The sequence below is a fragment of the Crocuta crocuta genome, unplaced genomic scaffold (genome assembly GCF_008692635.1).
Source record: "Crocuta crocuta isolate KB4526 unplaced genomic scaffold, BGI_CrCroc_1.0 scaffold68, whole genome shotgun sequence".
NCBI classification, from domain to species: Eukaryota; Metazoa; Chordata; class Mammalia; order Carnivora; family Hyaenidae; genus Crocuta; species Crocuta crocuta.
The window spans coordinates 1912125-1925602 of NW_027532426.1; the positions used below are offsets into that span (position 1 = coordinate 1912125).

At 48.4% G+C, this 13478-nt stretch overlaps 1 pseudogene; it reads left to right on the plus strand.

The window, feature by feature from the left end:
• Positions 1 to 12235: 12235 nt before the first annotated feature.
• On the plus strand, positions 12236 to 12924 carry LOC144244098 (nucleoside diphosphate kinase, mitochondrial pseudogene; annotated as a pseudogene).
• The last annotated feature ends 554 nt before the right edge of the window (positions 12925 to 13478 follow it).

Consider the following 13478-nt stretch of genomic DNA (forward strand, 5'->3'; position numbering starts at 1 on the left):
GCTTCCTCGGCCCCCCCCCCCGCCCCTCTCCTGCTCACACTCTGTCTCTCCCTCCCTCTCTCTCTCTTTCTCTCTCTCTCTCAAAGATAAATATACTTTAAAAAAATTTTAAGAGGGAATTAAAGTCAAATTAGGTCCCAATCCAATCCTAATCCATCATGGCTAGCATACATCACACGATGAATAGGTGAAAACACAGACCACACAGAAAGACAACCATGTGAGAGAGGCAGCCACCTGCCAGCTGAAGAGGGAGGTGTCAGAAGAAACTGACTCAACCCACCCCTGGGTCTCGGAGTCCCAGCCCCCAGCGCTGTGAGACACTAAATGTGTGTCAACCACCCGTCTGCGGTATTTGGTTATGGTTCCTCAAGCCAACTAACTTAACACACTCCCCGTCTTTCAAAGACCGGCTCAAAGGCCAGCCCTGCCCCCAAACCTCCTCTCACCCCCAAACTGCCCCTCCTTCCACCTTTCTGTCGCCACACTTTTGTGTCCTGTGGGCTCATTTAGAGCGACACTAGTCCACACTTCTCCCCGGCTTGGCCTTAAGCTTCTTGGGGGCGAGGCCCGCGGCCTCATTCCTCTCCTCGCCCACCCACCGCCAGGGCCGGTTCAGATGCCCTGCCCGCAGGAAAGAACAGCTTCCCCAGGACGCCAGTAGGGGTCAGATCGCCGAGAGCTTTCCCCTTCCCCGGGTGTGCCTGTTTGCGTCTGCGTGTCGGTGTGTGTCCGTGCTGGGGGAGGGTGTGGCGGTTCCAGGAGGGCACCACTTGGTGCCAGCTGTGCAACCTTGGGGGCAGTCACACTTCACACCCACACCTAAAAAGTTCACACAGCATTTTCATATGTATCCTCTCGTTTCGTTGTCATGACAATCCACTAAGATTGTATATTATTTCCCCGGGTTCACAGGACAGGTAACCAGCCTCCAAGAAGGTGGAGGAACAACACATTTCGTTGTGGAAACTTACGACAATAACAGCCAGGGCGTCCGGAGTGCCTGGCAACACACTGCGCACAACGCGTGACTTGTCCCAGTTAATCCCGGCAACAAGCCTAGAAGGGGGAATTACGACTTGACCTATTATACAGGTAAGGAAACTGAGGCTCGGAGGGGTTGCCCGAGATTGCAGGACAAGAAAAAGGTCGAGTTGGGGCTTAACCACGGGTTAAGCCACATAGCCAGAGCCCACGCTTGAAACCATTATGCCCCACGGCCCCCTCCCCATGTAAATTAGTGCATAGAGAGGGTGCTCCCCTGAGGGGTTCCTGAGGGGAAACAGGCAGGAACTGTTTCGAATATCAGAGACGGAGTTCTTCTGAAAGGGCTTCTTCCAAATGGTGAGATTTGAGCTAAGCCTTTTGGACACAGTTGAGTGGAGAGGTTGGGGAGGGGTCAGGCCGCCTCCCTTAATGCTGTTTACGAATGAGTTTCACAAGTCAGATTTAGCCACCAGATTCAACTCCCTACATCCCTCTTCAACCGCCCCTTCCCCCACAAGCAGGTGCCCTCCACTGGGCTGGAAGGTACAGGGGAGAGGAAGACAAAGGAGAGCTCCCTTCCCTGGGGAAGGCAGACTGTGCCTAATAATAGGGACTCAAGCGGACAAGCATCAATTTCATTGCCCTGGTTTTAAGGCTCTACCAGGGCTTTGAGCCGGGAAGCCCTGTTCCCAATTCTGCCATGAATTTTTGTCCTTTTTTTCTTTTTCCTATGGGGTACCTGGTTTGTTTCTGATACAGATGAATCTCAGAACAGCGACACTGCCACGAATTTTCTATTGAGATTTTAGGCAAATCTAGCCAGTCTCGTGACCCCAGCCTCTGCACCTGGAAATGGAGTCGCTGAATATGTATTGCAGAATGATTTCCGTAAGCTAATGGTAATCATTTACTTGCAATTTCCATTCTTTCTCTCTCTTTTTTCTTTTTTCTTTTGTTAGAAATGTAATCTTAGGGGCATCTGGGTGGTTCCGTTGGTTGGGTGACCGGCTCTTGGTTTCGGCTCAGGTCATGATCTCATGGTTCAGGAGTTTGAGCCCCACATCGGACTCTGTGCTGACAGTGCAGAGACTACTTGGGATTCTCTCTCTCCTCTCTCTCTGCCTCTCCCTCTGCTCTCTCTCTCTCAAAATAAATGAATAAACTTAAAAAAAAAAAAGAAATGTAAGTTTAACGTTAAGGAGAGAGGTCAAAACAAAGACATAGGTTTAAAAGTCATCAACATCTAGATAAAAGTCATGGGAGTAGATAGACACTCCATGACTCCATGAGAGATGATGTTTGTTAAATGAAAGAAATGTTAATCCATTCTCCCAGGCCCACCGCACGGTTCCACACAATCAAAACCTCTAACCTTGGCAATTAAAATAAAGAAAAGCAGCTATTTATTGAAGGAGGGGATAGAAATATCACCAATCACCAGTTTTCGCGCCCCTGGACCGGATGATGCTTTCAGAGAATATGGTGTAAGTGGGTTAACTTCACAGTCCCCCAGGAAAGCCAGAGGAAAAGAGTTGGGTCTACAGCAATAATGTGACCCCAACAATAGCACCCATATGAATTCAGAGGGTCTGGTTTGGGGCCCTCTCCTAACTTTTGCCCTTCTTGCTGGACCCACTCTCCCCGGAATAGGTACCTGAACAGTGGGGCCATACCTCTCATTGGCTTATTTCTTGTTAAAGTTCAAGACACATGACAGAGTCTTAAGGAGTTGACTTGAGAACATTTTCTTACACAAAGTGAATAAATGGGAATATTTCCCTGACTGGGGCCCACATGACCAATGCAAAGTCACTTTAGATTCATGTGCACATTTAGCACCTTGGCATGTATCTGATTTCTTTCTTTCTTTTCTTTTCTTTTCTTTCTTTATTTTCTTTCTCCCTCTTTCTCTCTTTTTCTTTCTTTCTTTTCCTCTCTCTTCTTCTCTCCCTTTCTTTCTTTCTTTCTGAGAGGAAAAACTATCTGCAGAGGAAATTTCTTCCATGTGGGTTGAAACCTCTACCTTTTTCATCCCAGCCTCCAAGGTTAGATGCCCAAACCCAGTTTTGAGAATATGATCATCCCCTTCTCCAGAAGGTGAAGAAGAGAAGGGTCCCCTCACTCCCTCATCCTATAATTCTGCAGCTGCCTAAGTAGTGCCTGGCCCCTCCTGATTGCTCTCAGTGTTAGCATTCTGCAATGCACCCAGCATATCAAGGGGCTGGGGCTTTGTAAGGAAATCTCACCTTCCTGAACTGCTGCAGAATCTAAGAAGATGTGGTGAAAGAGAGAGATTTCCCAGTAACTGTGCCCACGTGGTTCCGGGGCCCTTGCAAGCTCTGTCTGTGCCAGGTGATTCTCTTGTCAAGCAGGACAAACTATCAGTGCCGCCAGTCATTTGGTGTAACAAGGCCCCCTTGTCACCTTCATTCACTCATCTGACAAACATTACACATTTATCTGCCCAGCACCATGTTCTATACTGGGGATACAAAAATGAAAAGACAAAGTCCTTGTCTCCAAGGTCTCAAGACCTAGTAGGGGAATGAGAGAGTCTCCGTTCTTTCTTTCTCACCCCCCTCACCCTCACTCCAGCCCCATATCCCTGATATCAGGAAGTAAGACAAGCCTGGGTTGAGTCAAGTTGGAAAAACTATTGGGTTGGGCTGTTGACTACCATGTTGGCTAAGAACTCAGTAGAATCTGAGACATTTTAGAATTTGCAGTTATCTTGGCAGCCCAGATGATCTTCTGTGTGGCGCTATTTGGGATGGGGTGGGGGTAAGCCTTAATCTAGGCTCCAGTAAGGGACAAGCCTACAAAAGGAAGATAAGACAATCACAAAGCTCAACACACTGCCTGTTCCCCTGGAGAAAAGAAAATGATATAAGTAGAAAAATATGCAGGCAGCAGAGAGTAATGCTGGGACAGGTAGCCAAGTGGGGAAAGGTGTGAATCCAGGTACCAAACTCCATGCAAGGGCCCTGAGGCCTGGTCCCAGCAGCAGGGCATGGAAGACTGTTACCACCTCCCCTTTTCTGGTTGGGGAGGCATGGAAGGTGAGTGGAGAGGTTGCTTGGGTAGAATAAACTCATGCAAACCCCATCCCAACCGTCTCCCTGCCAACAACTTGGTGCCAAGAGGCTGGGTCTAATTGGATCTGGTCAGGTCTGGTCAGGTCTAGTTGAGTCTGGTCAAGTCTGGTTGGTTCTGGTTGCTTCTGGCCAGGTCTGGTTGGGTCTGGTTAGGCCTGGTCAGGTCTGGCTGGGTCTGATTAAGTCTAATCAAATCTAGTCAGGTATGACTGGGTCTGGTTAGGTCTGTCCAAGCTGAAATACTACCCCTGTGCTACATGGACTAGTAGTCAATACAGACACCTAAGTTCAACTCCCAGACTGCTCCTTGCTAGGAAGAGTCTCTGATTCTCTTTAAGCTTCACCTTTTTCGTGTGTAAACAGGGGCATTACCAGTACTTACCATGAAGTTGTTGTGAGAAGTAAACAAGACAACTTGAATAAAGCACTTGAATAGTGCCCAGCAGAAGTGGGGTCTCAATGCCTGGTATCTTTCCACCTGCCACCCGTGCCCCAACAAAATGGACTCTGCACTACCTGGAACTCACATCGCCATCTGGCTTTATCTTTCATCTTCTGCCCTTGGAGGGAAGAGACTTGTTTGCCTCAAATCTGTTAGAATTCAAATACAAGTGAGAATTTAAGTGATCCTTGTGAGAGAAGGAGGGGGAAAAAAAGAACCTAGAAGTGATGGTGTCTATCGGCAGAAATATGTGACCCATGCCAGTTCCCAAAATGCAACATAGATTGAATTGCGGCTAGTTAGAGAGAAGTGGACATTAAAGATAGACTTGAAAATAGTTGGGGAGAGGGAGGGAGGCAAACCATGAGAGACTCTTGAATACTGAGAGAAAACTGAAGGCTGATGGGGTGGGAGAGAGGGAAATGGGAGTGATGGGCATGGAGGAGGGCACTTGTTGGGATGAGCACGGGTGTTATATGGAAACCAACTTGACAATAAACTATAAAAGAAAAAAAATAAATAAAAAATAAAGATAGACTTGCTACTACTTCATGCTTGGCCTGTGGGCATCCCCCGTGAGCTTGTTAGAAAAACAGACTCTCATAACTTACGCCAAGCCTACAGAATCAGGATCTGAATTTTAACAAAATGGTTCCTATGCTCTCCTACGCTACATTTGAGATGTACTGGATAGACCAGCAGTTCTCAATTTTGGCTACACTGGGATCATCAAAGGAGCTTTGAAAATTCCTGAGGCCAGGCTATATCTCAGAACAGCTCGAATCTTATTTCCATTTACAGCTCACCAGGTTTTTCCAGTACGCAACCTGGGTTGAGAACCACTGGGCTACACCATCCCTACAATTTATAGGCCAAGAAACTAAGGTCCCAGAGGTAAACTGACCCACCCAACTCACATGGCAAGTGGAAGACAATGCTTGCGACTTGAGCCCAAGTCCCCAACTCCAACTCTCCCTTCACTATACTTCACTGCCCTATAGCAGTTTGGGAAATGGGGGCAGGGAGGGGAGAACCAGGTGTCCCTTTCTGATTTGGTGTCTCTGTGGTGGAGTCCTTATGTCAGGTGCTGAAGGAGAGCTTCCTGGAAAAGGGGGGCCTTAAGCTTTGAATTCCATGATGAACTATGTCCATGCGGGCCTCGCCCTCCCAGGTGGTAAGTTCCCAAAGCTCAGGGCCCCAGGGGATTCTGCCTCCTAACAGATGGCCAGTCTATGGGTTAAAACACTCTTACCCAGACAGCCTGGCCCTGCCATTCCCACACACCCCTGCCTTCCCAGAGCTTCAAGTGCTCAGGGACTGTCCCACCTCCCAGGCCACAAGGTTCTCAGAACTCAGGTGAAGTTTCTGAGCCCCCACAGTCTCAGCTCCCGGCCCCTCACAGAACTGCTGGGACAGGCCCGTTCTCAAGTCAGCAACCGCGACAGTCTCGAAACCATCAGGGCTAGAGGCTCCCCCGTGACTTGTTTTTGCTCTCTTGTCAGGGTTTTGGGGGGGTGTGTGTCTCTCTCAAACCTCTGATTGTCTCTGCTTTCTGACTTTTTCTGGTGTGTTTTTGAAGTGGCTTTTTGTTATTCTGCCTCGGCTCACTCACCTTTCTCAGCAGCCGTGGAAAACACAGCCCTTTTCTAAGCTCCGCTGAGCACTTGGATTCCATGTAAACAGCTTGCCTGCTGCCCTGACCGGGCCGAACAGGTTGGAAGGGCCTGGGCCTGTCGAACCCTTGAAAATAAACATGTGGCATAAAGTTTCCCCATGCTCAAGGTGGATGATGGGGTAGACACAAGAAAGCATAAGGAACTTTCTAGGCACAGGATTATTGATGACCCAGCAGCCCTGGAGCAGGCAAGGATAGGGACCATCTCCTTCCATAAGCATCAATCCTGCTAGAAAGAGGCCTTTCAGATCTCCTATCCTGAAAATTGAGGGTTAGCTATAGAGCTGTGCTGGTTAATATGGTAGCCACTAACCACATGTGACTACTGAGCACTTAAAATGTGGCCGGTGTGGGGGTGCCTGGGTGGCTCAGTAGGTTAAGCATCCAACTTTGGCTCACATCATGATCTCACGGTTGGTGGTTCAAGCCCCGCGTTGGGTTCTGTGCTGACCACTCAGAGCCTGGAGCCTGCTTCAGTTTCTGTGTCTCCCTCTCTCTCTCTGCCCCTCCCCTGCTTGCTCTCTGTCTCTCTCTCTCAAAAAAAAATTTTTTTTTAATTAAAAAAAAAAAAAAACCACCACCAACAGGCGAGTCACAGTGAAGTTCAGCATCCCTTTAATGAGGACTGATTATGTGCCAGGCACTGCCTTTGGTATTGGAGATAAGGATGAATGGAACACTTCCCCACCCTCTGAGAGCTCCGGGCAGGGAAGAATTCAAGGGCTTGGCTTAAAGTCAGGGAGAACAACACAGATGCTAAATAGAGGTACCAAAGTCATGCCACAGAGCAGGGGAAAAAGCTCGTAGTTCTTCATGATGATGCAGGGAAGTCTGGTGTGGGGGTTGGGGAGCATTTGAGCCTGCTCAAGACGATGAATGCAGGCACCAGCAAGTGGTGAGAGGTGATGTATTTGGCAAACACCAAAAGGTGCCGGATCCTCAGGGCCTGGAAAGGTGTCACTTCCATCCTTTGGTGGCTCTCACAACTCCCTGTAATCAGGAAGCTCCCCCTTGAATCTATCCCACAGCCTCTTACTGACACTAAAATCCCTTCTCTCCAGCTATCTGCACTGGGCATAGGAGATGACCACAGTCACCTTCAGATAGTTCTAGATCAATGCACTATCAAGCATGGTATAGTATGTTTTTATTTGGATTATTCACACCTTTAAAAAAAAAAAGCAACGTTGACATATAATGTCATTATGTCTATTTTATTATTGTTTTATTTAAAATTTTTTTAATGTTTTTTATTTATTTCTGAGAGAGAGAGAGACAGCGTGAGCAGGGGAGGGTCAGAGAAAGAGGGAGACACAGAATCTGAAGCACACTCCAGGCTCTGAGCTAGCTGAGAGCACAGAGCCCAACACGGGGCTCGAACCCACGAACCGTGAGATCGTGACCTGAGCCAAAGTCGGACGCTTAACCAACTGAGCCACCCAGGCGCCCCGCATTATGTCCATTTTAAAAATGAGTCACAGAGTTCAAGGTCACAGAGCAAAAGTCTGAGTGACTTGGATTCCCCAGGCCTCAGGCCCTGAGCCCACTCTGCATACTCTTCTTGGGATGGCCCATGCCCACCCTGTATAAAGAAGGAGGCGGTCTGTCCACGTCCTGCCTCCCCTACTTAGGACCATAGGACTTAAGACCACTTCATCTCACTGAGCCTATAACACATGGGTTGTAGGAGTTGCGACCATCAGATTTGAGGGGTGAGAAAGCATTTTGTTAAAAATAACAATAGGATGAAGAACCTGTGACTCCCATCAATGTGGGCCACAGCCAAGTAAGCCAGCCTCTCACTTTCTCTTTTATGAGTCTGTGACACACACACACACACTTTAAACTTTAAAGTCTCAGACATACTGGCATTTCAGGAATAAGGCAAGTCCCCAAAGATAGCCTTTCTGCAGAAGCTCACAAAAAAGGAATTAAGAAACTTGCCCATCCGTGACCTGAAGCCAGAGGTATGAAGGGCATGATGGCCACAGGACCTTTGAATATGAGATCCCCTTTTCCATCCATTGACCTACACTCCCCCTTTCCTCAGTTCTGTCCTATAACGTCAGGGACAGAATCAAATTTCCCATCTGCCCCTTCTCCATATAGCTCTGTGATACATGCCCCTGGAGAGTCCCACACATCATCACAGAACAAAAACAAAAACAACAAAGAAAAATACCAAACCTGCCCCCTTACCGCCCCCGCCCCTCCACTATGAGTCGCCCACATGATAGGAGTTCTTTTACTCGGATTTCAAATACTAGAAATGAAATGGCTTTTTTTTTCACTTCTGCTATTTACACAGAAGTGCCTGCCAGTGACCTCAAGGCTAAACCCACCATAATTCAAGTTTATTTTTAGATTTCTCAGCTGTAGATATCTACAAAATGCCGAAATGGGCTCAGTGAGTGAATCAATCAACAAGAGGAAGGAGTTCGTGAGGGGCGGGGGGAGCCCTGTGGAGGACCTGCTTCAGGTTAGGTACCTTCCTCGTTCTGCTTCGCGTCATCCTTCCAGAGACTCAGAGAAAACTCTGCGCGATCGTACCTTTGCAGGTATTGAAATGCAGGCTCCAGGCAGTTACACGACTCTGTCAAAATCGATCAGTTCGTAGTGGGACCTGGATTTGAAATCGGGAATGACTCGAAGCCCAGGGTTTTTGTGCCAGATCCTCCTCGCCTCCCTTTCTTTCTCTTGTTCACAGCCAATTCCCATATACCTCCTTGACCTGAGTGTTTGCGCTCTCCCTGCCCTAGCTACCTGTACCTTGCCCTTTTCTGCTTGGGAACAAAAATAGGGTCAACCCAGAGAAAGTTCTGGAAACATAAGCTTGGGGGGGGGGTTCTCCCCCCTCAAAGCAGCGGCCCAGGCCTGATTGCAACCCATCTAAATGACTGCCTCCTTGCCCCATACAAATCCTGGTGAGGAGGGTTAACAGAAGTGAGATACAACTCCCTGGTAACATGGGGCACTGCAGCTACACAGATCCAGGCTGGAATCCCAGCTTGCACCCCGGAGGCACGTACGCATCACTAAGCCTCCATTTCCTTATCTGTAAATGGGCAATGATTTACCCACTGGTCAGGGTAGTTGGGCTCAAGTCAGATTCAAGCACAGAGTTGACATCTAAAAAGTGTTTGCTCGTTCTCTTCCTCTCTTACCTTACAAGGCTACCATCAGGGAGCCGGGCCCTCAGGAAGCTTTGGTAACTATCTCTGAAGCTGAATGGATTCATTTAGGCCTGCCTCAAACATCCGCAGGGCCCGGGCAAGAGTACCAGACAATGGAGGCCTACATACCCCAAGCCCAGGGAGTTGTGTTATAAATCAAGCCAATACACTGTTAAATAACATAGGTTCTATCCTATTTTGAAAACTTATGTTTCCATAATGAAAAATATATTTGATAATGACCTAAAAGGCCATGTTCAAATTTAGAATTCTCAGACTCCATGGAGAGCTTCCCTCCAGCCCTTAGCCCAGGCCTGCAGTCCACTCCCCTTTTCTCTTCCTCCACCCCTGCCTGCACATCTAAGCTACGTCTACACCACCACCCCCACACACTGCCTGCCTTTGGCCACCTCTTAAGCCTAGGACTTTCTGGATGCTGTGACCTGGAGCATGACTCAGAAGTGAGGACACAGACCCGCCACGTGCCTGTCATTTACCTGACAGGGAGGAGGGCCATCAGAAGGCCAGAAATGGGCCTTCCTCTACCCGCATCTGTGGGAAGCATTGCATTTAGCCAAGATGCTGTTTGCCTGTCCTATTAAGCAGGAATTCATGCAGTGAGCCGGCACCAAAACAGCTAACCTCATCCTTCTTCTTCTGCTAAGCCCTAAACCCGACGTTTGAAAGGAAATTATGGTTTTGACCATATCAGTCTATTTGCAGTAATCTTTGTCTTTCTCTACCCCCACAGGAGCCAAGGAGAGGCAGACTCTGATGTGCACATGTTGATATTTATGCATAGAATCTCTTCAGCTCTATTTTTGTTCTCTGCTTTAAAAGTCTTTGCTCTGAGAGCTAGAGGGGGTGATAGAACTGTTTTACACTGTGTCTCGCTTATGGTAGTGGTTACACAACTGTATGCATTTATAAAAACCCCTAGATGTGGGCACTAAACTAGGTGAACTCTACTATACGTAAATTATATCCCAAAAAATTATGTAATAAATGCTCTTTCGTCAAACCACATTTTAAGAAAGGAGCAGAAATGTGTTCAGGCATCGAAAATAACTTCCTTCGGTGTGACATTTAGCATGAGTCAGTGTCATGAACATCTGTCACATTTGTTGATGCCCATCATCTTACAAATAGCCTTTCTTTTCTGGAGGAAATTCCCTTGTTAGGGTCCTGCCTCCCCAAGAAGAAGTCAAGAACTCAAACTCCCAGGCTCCCTTGAAGCTACGGCATGAGCACGTGACCTACTCTCAGCCAATCAGAAAGGCTAATGAAGACTGATTTGGAAGTGAGTAGGAGTGGACACCTGCGCAGTAAGGGGCTTGCATTTTTGTTGACGTGTTGGCAGTAGAAGCGGTCCACTTTGGGGCTTTCGGTGGTTGTGTGTATCGGGGGAAAAGGATGGATGGGGAGTTCCATTCCTTGCTCTCTGCTACTCGCTGTGAGTCCCCTTTGGGAAAGTCCTTAACTTCTCTGAGTTTCTATTACCTCATCTGTAGAATGGGCATCAGAATACTTACCTCGTAGGATTGTTGTGAGATCAAATGAGGTGATACACGGTCTGGCATGCCACAGAGTCTGAGTAAGTATTAGCTCCCTTCCTTCTTCAAACAGTAGGTAAGATCCTTGAAATTGCTGGCCCTGCCTTATCAGCCTGGGAGCCTTCCCAGAGGACAGACCCTAAGAGTTTTACTCAGAAGCCAAAGCTGACACTAACTTTTAAGGAACAGGGGCAGGCGGCCATGCAATTAGATAGAGGTAGGCATGCTAAGCTTCCCTTCTCCACCATCTCCTCCCTGTTGTACCAAAGAGTGGCCACTATTTCACAAGCTCTAAGTGAATCCTGTTCGGGGTCAATTCAACAGAAAATGCTTCAGTGTGATTTAACATCCACTGGTTGAGCACCAAGAAAATGCCAGGTGCTGTGTTAAGAACCTAAGAAATAAACAAGGTACGTGCTCACTTTGGCAGCACATATACTAGAAATAAACAAGGTGCCCCTTAGTTGTACCCTGATGGAGAAAGATGCATCCATGCTTAGGATAAATATTAGACTGAGGGGTGCCATCACAGCAGTGTGAACAGCATGCATGGGCATCAGGTGTGAATGGCATGCTGTGGGCTTGAGACATCAGAAATTCCTCAGGAGCTGAGGGCTTTTGAGCTGGGTCTTAAATGACAAGTTAGAGTCTAACAGGGGAAGAAAGAGACTTCTCTCCTTGAGAAGAGCATAGTGCTTTGGGAGAACTCAAAGTTGGGCGAGAATGGCTGGGTACAGGTTGGGGTTGGAGACTGAGGCCAGAGCTGGTGAATGAGCTGTGCTGAGAAGGGCTTTGCAGGCACAAGAAGAGAATGAAGCAGACATGGTCTCCTTGAACAACTGTGTGAGAAGGATGGTTTCAAGGCTCCTCCTGTGTTTTCTTTCTCACCAGTGCTCTACTAAGATTTCCTAAATGTGCTTAAACTAAGCTTCTCTGAACCCCACAGCCCCTCCTGGAGATGATCAATGGAATCCCCAACTGTGGGGCCAGAGAGGACATCCAAGATCATCTGGTTCGATCCCCAGAAGATGAAACAAGAGAGGGACCCCTGGAAACTTGGTTGGCCAAGCTGAGACTGGAACCCCAAACTCTTCCACCACAACAGATGGTCTTGAACTCAACAAGCATAAAGACACTGGGCTTTCAATAACTAAAACATACAAAGGCACTGCACCAGCAGCCCACAGGTAAGAGATCATGGGTGGCTTCTTGGAACGCACCATGGGGACTGCTGAGTGGCTCTAGGCTCTGGGCCTGAGCCTGCCCACATGCCCCAACCAGGAGGGTCCTCCTGGACTGAAGAGTGGACCCTGGTTGTGGTGGAATCAGATGGGGTGCAGCAGTGGCTTGTTGGGGATGTGATCCAGAGCTTTGAGAGGAGGGGCTTCAAGCTGGTGGGGATGAAGATGCTACAGGCACCAGAGTCCTTGCCAAGCACTACCATGACCTGCATGGGAAGCCCTTCCACTCAGCCCTCATCAACTACATGAGCTCCAGCCAGTGGCAGCCATGGTCTGGGAAGGCCCCCGTGAGGTCTGGTCCTCAAGAGCCATGATAGGACACACCGACTCAGCAGAGACTGCCCCCGACACCAGCAAAGGGGACTTCAGCATTCACATCAGCAGAAACATCACCCACACCAGTGACTCCACAGAGGGGGCCCAGAGGGAGATCCAGCTATGGTTCCAGAGCAGTAAGCTGGTGGGTTAGGCAGACAGAGGCAACCAGAACAACATTTACCCAGCCTGAGCACTCAGGCTGCCCTCAGCCACCCCATCAGCCACCCAGGATCAACTCCCTCTGTCAACAAGAACTTGAGCCCACATCTATGGTCTACCCATCTGATCCAGACCACCTCCTTGTCCACCTTCTGCCCCTCTTCAGCCCAGAGGGGTTGAGCAATCAAACTTTATGTGCCTTTAAGTATCCTAAGCCATCAAGAACTTGGACCAAATCCTTTCTGTACCAAAGTGCCAGACAACCTTTGGGGTGTCTCCAAAAGTGTGTAGTGTGACCTCCCTTACCCAAGAGGGGGTAAACATTAAAATTCAATGTGTTGAATGCATGCAGGTAGGTCACTTATTAGTTTCTGCCATGTCTGAGGTAGGGATGAAGACTTTATGCCAAGTTGTAAGAGTTTGAGAGTAGAAATGAAGCTTACCCTCTCACACACCTTAACTAATGAACTACTTGATCTGTACAAACTCCATTGTGAAATATGTAGGATTAGCCTAGCCGCGGGCTCAGTCTGAGGGGTGGGAAGTTGGCAATGTGGATCTCTCACCCCTCACTTGCCTTAAGATCAACCTCACCATTTCCGGCCCCTGCTTTCACCACAGAGGCTATTTTAGCCCAAGTTTCCAGTTGCCCTCACCGCCTCCCCAAGATAAAGGTCACTGCAGAAGTCATCATCAGGTTTTCATTAAGGAACAAAAAGAGCCAAGGGGATTCTGGGCAACCCTCCACCACACGCAGAGGCTCTGGCATGGAGCTGCTAGGACAGTGGCATTGTGTGGCCATCCCCTCCCCCCCCACTCCCCACAGCCCACCCAC